The sequence below is a fragment of the Sinocyclocheilus anshuiensis genome, unplaced genomic scaffold, assembly GCF_001515605.1.
Source record: "Sinocyclocheilus anshuiensis isolate Anshui unplaced genomic scaffold, SAMN03320099.WGS_v1.1 scaffold779, whole genome shotgun sequence".
In the NCBI taxonomy this organism is placed as follows: domain Eukaryota; kingdom Metazoa; phylum Chordata; class Actinopteri; order Cypriniformes; family Cyprinidae; genus Sinocyclocheilus; species Sinocyclocheilus anshuiensis.
This window is the reverse complement of record NW_015548244.1, coordinates 397,993-406,674: the sequence shown is the minus strand read 5'-3', so window position 1 is coordinate 406,674 and position 8,682 is coordinate 397,993. Positions and strand designations below refer to the sequence as shown.

Below are 8,682 nucleotides of genomic sequence, written 5' to 3'. Positions count from 1 at the left end.
AGCATTAATATTCATGATTATTAGCTCCACCCATTATAGGTTCACAGGGCAGGTCTTACAATCGATATGCAGATTACTTTGGCGCTTTTTTCTGTTGATTTAGTATATTAGTATCCTTTCTCAGATCTGATCTGACTGATATGAACCAACAAACTGCATTAGGGGTTGCGAATGTTTTCAGAATAGTATAATATTACATTTTTTGTAGCGGGAAATCTGTAAGTAGCTAAAGTGGGTTTGCAGTGGGTGGGACACAATATAAAATTAATCAGCTTTGCTCATGAATATTAATTAGGTCACATGATATTCGCCCGGTCCCAATTGATTTGATTTGGTACGCAAACAAGAACCAGTGTTATTTTAGAATTATTTATATACTATTATAGTTTTTATTAATGTTTTGAATGAACTTTTAGTTTTTATAAAACTCATTTTGGTTTTATTTTAATTTATTTTTTTATCATTTTGTTTTTCAAAAAACATTTTTTTTTGTTTTTTTATAATTCCAAATAGTTTTCATTTATTTTTATTCCAGTTAGTAATTTTAGTACTTAAACTTATTTCAGTTAGATCCCAACATTTCTCATTTTCATTGTATTTATATACTCTTATAGTTTGTATTAATATTTTGAATTAGCTTTCATTTTTATAAAAATGTTTCAGTTTTCATTTTAATTTTAGTTTATTTTTTTGGCAATTTTGGTATGTGCTATTGTTAATTTTATTATAATTTGTTATATATATAATTCCAAATATAATGGAATAATTCCAAACATTTCTAATTTTCATTTTGTTCAATTTTTCCATTTAATATTTCGGTTTTATTTTATATCAGCTTTAACAAAAAATGTTTTTAATAGTTGTAATTTTAGCTAGTAATAACAACACTGGTAAGAACTGCTTGCACTTTCAACATCTGAGCAACTACTGCACACTTTGTATGACGTCACATACGCATCCCATCCTAAATCAGGAAAAAACTACTTGGCATTCCCAAAATGTTTTCATTAAACTTCAAACCACCTACAAATGTGGTTTGAATGAGGTTTAAGATCATATTTAATGCTAATTTTGCTGTTCAGGCTGCAAACAGCGGAACAGATTTGAGTCGGATATGCCAAAAAAATTATTTACATTATTATTCTTTGTGTTGTGGCCATGCAAAACGAATCTCTTAATCTATAATGATTATCTCCCAGATTTGGGGAACTTTACAGAAGTTTTAATGCCTGCTACACCCCGGGTCGGAGGCATTTCCATTTTGATTTGGTCAATTTGAGAGATGCTTTCAAGTCTAATTCACATTTTCCATTCACTGGTATGTCTCTCTCAGCTTTTCCGAGAAATTAATTGAATTAACCTCCGGAGCCGACATGTCATTTTGAAACATACGCTGAATAAAGCCTTGACAGGGCACAACGATAAGCTGCTCTCAGGTCAGACATTTTTGGACTTCACTACGCTTTTCATTCTGAGCCCAGAGGGAAAGCATTCAGAGTTGGTCGTAAGAAAGACGGAAACAGCTACTTTAAAGGGCAAACTAATCAACATGACGTGTCCTCTTGTTCCAGGAAATTAACAATTAAAAAGAGCTTCATGTTGGGTTGATATTTCAGTACATAATTATCAAGCGCTCGAGGAGATGGTGTTATGACTGATCGTTGATTTAACGGTTTAAATATCACTGATTGGACGATGACTCAACGATTAAACGCTCATAAAAGGACATCATTTTTGTCTCAGCGCGAGACCGGACGGGACAAAAAACAGGCAGCTTGGCAAACACAATCTCACTTTTACGCTCAGTATTAAAACCACCACATTCAGATAAAAATACACGGAGCTTTGAACAAAAACGGCACGACAACAAACGATTAAAATCAGTCAGACTGGTCCACGTTACGCTTTGATCCTTCGGTAATGACGACCTGTGAGAGGGGGCGGGGACTGGTGCAATGCATGATGGGATGGGTGGTTAGTTGTTCCGTTTGGGCAGATAGCTCAAGATGTATTCGCCTACGCCGAGGAAGTAGACCACCTGAACGATGCCGAAGAGCGGCGCGATGACGAGAGCTCGACAGTACGCCCCCTTCAGGAAAGCAGTGGGACCTTCGCGGCGTAATATCTTCCTGTGATCAGATGGAAAATGGGCAATGGATCAAAAATGTATTATATTTCCAGTCTAAAGTTGAAATTTTCTGTACCCGAATCGCTGAAATCAGTAGTATTAATGAAATAAGGTCACCTGATGACCTCACTGGCCAATAAAAAGCAAATCACCTGATGCAGTCGGTCACCCCGCTGTAAGTGTCCTCTTGACTCCCTCGAGTCAGTGACTGTAGCCTGGTCTTTATCACTGAAACACACACAAGTCGGTTCAACATACTAAGTTTTGCTAACATACAGGCTCCGTTCCAAAAGCTAGCGAGCTGCTTCAGTGCATACTGCCTACTTAGCATACTGACAGAGATGAAACGTGACTGGTTTGGAACATTCTAGGTAAGCAGAGACTCAATTCAAGGGAGACTCGACTGGCAATTGTTTTGAACAGAGTTTGCATTAGAATGTGTATCACACATGTATCTACAACATTTAATATACAGTATTTAAAAAAAAAAAAAAAAAAAACACTGCCAAAAATATTCTATATTTCATGTTCAGCATTTAAATATAGAAAATAATAATATTGAAAAAAAAATCAATATTTCATTTTTTTTTTTTTTTTTACTGAAAAACATTTAATATTCAGTAATAAATAAACAAAATCTAATATTCAGTATTTTAAAAATGGAAAAATTAAATATTGAAAAATATTTAATATTTAGTAATAAATGATAGACAAAACAAATACTAAAAAAATTATAATATTTAATATTCGATAATAAAAATAGACAAAAACTAAAATGTAGTACTTTAAAAACTGAAGAAAGAAATGGGAAAAATATTCAATATTTACTATTCTATTTATTTAAAAAATACAAAATAAAAACAGAAAAATCTTTCATTTCAGTAACAAAAATAGACAATAGACAAATTATTCAATATTTAATATTTAGTATTTTTCAAAATAGACAAAAATCAATACATTATTTAATATACTGAATAAATAATATTTAGTATTAAAAATCAGAAAAGGTATTCAATACTTAATATTCAGTTTTTTAATTAAAAAAAACGAATGTTGAAAATGTTTAATTAGATTATAATTACATTCATTATAATAAGATTCATTAATTATTAATTGAATTAGATTAGAACAATTTTTATTGATATTTTAAGCATTTGTCATTTCTCTTGCCTTGCCCCTGATCTTTAGTGTATAATTTTCCACTGAGCTCAGTGCATTTTTGGATCGCCTTTACTGCAAAATTAGGACGAAACTAATTTTGTGGTACAGCATTTGCATCAGAGGTATTTCTAGGATGCTTTGTATGTAGGCGGCTCACTAGGTTTTGGAACAGAGCATCAGGATACCAGAACATCACAGACGTTTCAGTAAAGAGAAACCCACCATCTACAGGGTTGACGGCGACGGCGGCTGTGCTGCCCGCAATGCAGCCCGATAAGAACGAGACGTAGAAGGGAGCGGGTCCGTCGGCTCCTCTCTTCCCCAGATTATTCAGATTAGCAAACAGAGGGAAATAAATGATAGAAAACGGGACATCCCTGAAGGGAGAGAAAACACGAAGCTGAGAGTCTGCGTTCTGACGACTGATTGTGTAATAGATTTGCATGTTTGTTCCCCAACCTGAGCAGCGTGGCTCCCAGGCCCTTGTAAAGACCCGCGATGCCCTTTTCCTTCAGTAATTGTCTGGTGAGTTGCATAGCTGTGGGGGACTTCACCTCCACAGGGCCCCCGTGGGTCACAGACTGAGGCATGAGCTTTCTCTGAGCCGCTGCGCACACACACACACACACACACACACACACACACACACACACACACACACACACAGCACATTACAGTATCCAGCATAAACGAGCCCTTACACTCGTTTAATCTGGATCACATTTTAGCACTCTACTCTTGCTAACTTCTTTTTGTAAGCATCTATATGGCAGATATTAACATGAGTAAACTTTAGTAGCTACCAAAACATTGCTTGAAAACATTGTTGAAATGTCCCTTATGTAGAATAACAATGTTTTAAGCTTTTTTGCATATGAATTACTCAGTACCACTGACAATTACTTAATATTCAGTATTTAAAAAAAAGATTTTAAAAAATCTGTATAATATTTATAATATTTATACTAAATAAATAATATTCACCTTTTAAAATAAGATTCAATACAGTTGACAATTACTTAATATTCAGTTTGTTTTTTTTAATTAATTGAAAACATATTTAATATGTAACATTCAGTATTTCAAAAATAATTGAAAACAATTAAAATTGAAAAAAAAAAATTTAATATGCATTATTTATTATATTTTATATGTAATATAGTATGTCATATTTTATAAATAAAAAAGTAATACTGAAAATAATCAATATAATAGTTATGTACTAAATAAATATTCAGTATTTTTTCAAAATTCAGTACCGCTGAATGACAATGACGTAATATCTACTATTTAAAAAAAGAAAACAAACCATTGATAATATATTTCATATTCAAACAAATATCTAAAGTGGAAAAAAACAATTATTATAAAAATCAATATAATATTTAATATACGGATTTAAATAATATTTAGTATTGCTCACAATGACTTAATATTCAGTATGTAAAAAATGTAAAACTATTTAAAATATAGAAAAAACTAATACTGAAAATGTTTCAATATTTAATATTCTGTATTTTGGCAATAAAAATCAATATAATATTGAATACATAGCCATACTGAATAATATATTGATCTATTATTGCTGACAATACCTTTTTATAACAACAGACATAATATTTTATAACATTTAACCTTTCCAGGACTACTATATATATATATATATATATATATATATATGTGTGTGTGTGTGTGTGTGTGTGTGTGTGTGTAAAAGTGGTACACAAATAAATAAACTGCTCAATGTACAAAAATGACAAATCTGACACTAATGAACAGAGAGAAATGTGACCACAAGGTGGCAGTGCTTCCTCTCTCTTCTCTGTCCTGTGTCTTGATTTCTCACTTCACCTCCCTTCATTTCTTCCTCTTTTTAGTCTAGATTCTTACCGATTCTTCCGGCATCTTGCAGCTGAATCTTTAGCATCTCCATTGGTGTTGTAACGATGACCTGCAACACAACGGAAACAAGGTTAGAGGAAACCTCAGAACCAATGAAAATGAGAACAAGCACATTTAAAGGGCCACACGTGTTTAAATAAACTAGGATGAGTAAGAAGTCACAGGTTTGATGCCTAAAGCTGTTTTCAAATGGTTAAACTGGTAGTACAGACACTCGTTTTGTAATTTTACACTTATGTTAACGCCTCTCCTTTAGCTTGCTATAATTGCGCCTATCAGAGCCTTGTCTGAAAGCCTGTACTTTATGCTATTACTGTCTCAAAAAGGAACAACCACATACAAAAACATACGATTAGCATATCCTCCTACACGCTAAGGTTCAAATGCATATCTGCAACCCATTTTACTTTCGTACTGTGACATATTATGGAAAGAAGCTGAACGAGGTTCATACTGTGTAGATGAGTGAAGTTTAGATTAGCATAAACATGAAGCAACATCAGTAACACAGGCGACATGGGGGACGTGTTTATGTGCGCTAGCACCACAATTACACGTTTAATCAAATCTGAAGGGGCTTGTAGGTGGACAAGAAGTGGGTTTTACTGTCCGTTCTCCCTCCGCTCACTGCAAACCTGACTCGGCACTAGCTAATGGGATTATTGGAGTGAGATATCGGTGGTTAGAAACAGCATGTCAATCTTCATCCAGAGTCTGCTGTAATCCCATCATTTAATCCCACATGCTGGAAACCTGTTTATTGACAGGAAGCTGATCACCTCTGAGAAGTCACATGACTGGATCACTACAATGCGTATAACTCAGTTAGTTAAGTCAGTCAAGAAAGCTGTCAATAGTGGAACGCAACGCAATGCTTAGCGCATTTAGTCGTTGTGCTACTCCGGCCACTTTATTTTCTTTTTCCATCTGGAATAAAATGGTTTTATTTATAAATATAATGTGCTGATTGAGTTTATGATCAATAATTAAAGGGGTCATATGATGCAATTTCATTTTTTCCTTTCTCTTTGGAGTGTTACAAGCTCTTGGTGCATAAAGAAGATCTGTAAAGTTGCAAAGACTAAAGTCTCAAATCCAAAGAGATATTCTTTATATATATATGTATATATATATATATATATATATATATATATATATATATATATATGTATGTATGTGTATGTACTGTATATATAAAATACAATTCTATATATATATATATATAGAATAGACAAATATATAACAAAATAAAATATAAATTAAATAAAAAATGTTTAAGATTAAGTATTAAAATGACTAAAACTTAATAATTTTTTTAATATAGATTTTTAATGTATGCATATATGTAATGAAATAAAGTTCATATATAAATATATTAAATGAAAATTGTAAAACTAAAAATATTGCTTTGGCAATTACCTGACATAAGTTTAAGATGAAGTACTAAGTTACTAAAACTGAAAGAAAAATAAATGAAAGCTAAATAGAAATATATAAATAAAAATAAAATTGACAAAAGCACATAACAAGATAAAATGAATAAAAGATAATTAAAATGAAATGAAGATATAAAAAGAAAAGCTAATTCAAAATATTAGTAAATAAAGCAAGTATATGCGTTTTTTTTTTTCATTTTATTCAGATCTTTGGCTTTTCATCCAACATTTTTTAAAGCAACATCCCAAAATCTGTGAATGGAAACCCGCCTCACTAATCCCAGGAACCTGTGGCCGTTTCTGCAGATGTTTTCTGTATAAAAGGAGTATTTTAGGATGGTATTGTGGAAGAATATGCACATTAATGAATGGAACGTCATGAAAACCACTTGGCTCCAGTATAATAAGCAGAGCTGGTTCTGAATGAGCACCTGCTTCAGGTGACAGTGCTCAACAAAGGCTGTTTGTGGCAGATGAGCTCACGCGTGTGTGATGTCAATGTTTAATGGGAGTGTGCTTGCACCCTTAATGCATCTGTGTTTTGTCTCTTAGGCCATTACAGACACAATGATCTGTCTGCTGCTGAATCATCTGTGTGCACACTTAAATAAAATAATAGTGGAACATCTATTAATGGAGGCTGTGTGTGTTTGCATACTGACCTGACACGTTCCCGCGCCGCAGCCGGCTAGCATCTCTCGCGGTAGAGTGAGTTTCTGCCTGAGGGAACGAGAGATGACGCGCAATCAGTGTGTGTGAGCGCCTCTCTCGTTATCAGCACACACACCGGGGGTCGTTAATAATTCACACTCTGACTCGCCGGTCAATAATTCACCGGTGCCATTTCTGGTCGCCATGGAGACGCCGCCGAGCAAGGCATTGTGGGTATTGTCTGTGTGCTTCCACCCTTATTTAATATTAATGTGGGTCTGGTAACGTGATACTGTGTGCTGAATTGATTGAGATGTTTGACAGTGTCGGTATGTCACTACTGTGGCTGTATAAGGTGGTAATACCACGGTATGGTATTGAGCTGTGTGTGTGTTTTTGGACATGTGGACATGTGTCTGTGTGTATGTATTTATCAAATAAATAAATATACGTGTGTGTGTGTGTATATGAAAGAGTGTGTGTGTGTGTGTGTGTGTGTGTGTGTGTGTGTTTTTGTCTCACCCGTCCTTAGAGAGGTGATATCTGAAGAAATCATTTGCTGCAAGCTTGATGGCCTTTTCTGGAGTGACGAGAGTTAAGTTCACGGCTGCACCTGAGAGAGAGAAAAACATACATTCTCAATGACATCATTCACAAAATATTCTCTTAGTTGACAATCAACTAGTCTACTGACATACCTCTGTACATGCCGAAGTATCCTTCTGAGCGGATGGTCTTAATAAGGCAGTCTGACCTGCAGAGCACAGTATATATGATGCACAAGTGAATCTAATGAACTGATTCGACTCGTCTGTTTGAACACTCACATGCTAGTATAAGGTAACGCCAATCAGTCCCGCCACACCGCCGTTTATTAGCTTGGCAGGCAAACTGGAGCGAAGCATGAGACATAAAAGAGACTCGTAAAAGAGATCTTAAGTATTGCTGGGTTTTGGGTGCTTGCTAGTGCTTTATTATGCTGTTGCTAAGGTGTTCTGAGTGGTTGCTAGGGAGTTCTGGGGTCAAAAGAGTTCAACACCAAGTCCAAATAGTGATACTCAAACTCACCTGATCTGTTTGTCAGCCATTTATCTGGCTCCCTGTACGTCTTCAGTGTGTGTGTTTAAGGCGTCGGAGAGTGCAGTCTTTGCAGATTTCTGTGTGTTTTTGGATTTGGATTTCAGTCGATTCACCGTCCTCTGGCTGATCTCTGAAAGACACACACACAGAGATTGAGAGGATATTAGTGTGTTTCTGATACAGGTGTCATCTATCACTGTTTGACTCCAGAAATTCTTCAAACTGGACTCGCTCTTTCCTTTCCTTCCCCATCTGTTCCTCTCACCTCATCTCTCTGTTAGGGCTGGGTATCGATTCAGATGTCCCGATTCGATTTCGATTGGC

General features: G+C 34.7%; 1 pseudogene; it reads right to left on the bottom strand.

Annotated features, from left to right (window-relative positions):
* Positions 1-837: 837 nt before the first annotated feature.
* LOC107655152 (mitochondrial glutamate carrier 1-like) overlaps positions 838-8,682 on the bottom strand; it is a 17,993-nt pseudogene continuing 10,148 nt past the window's right edge.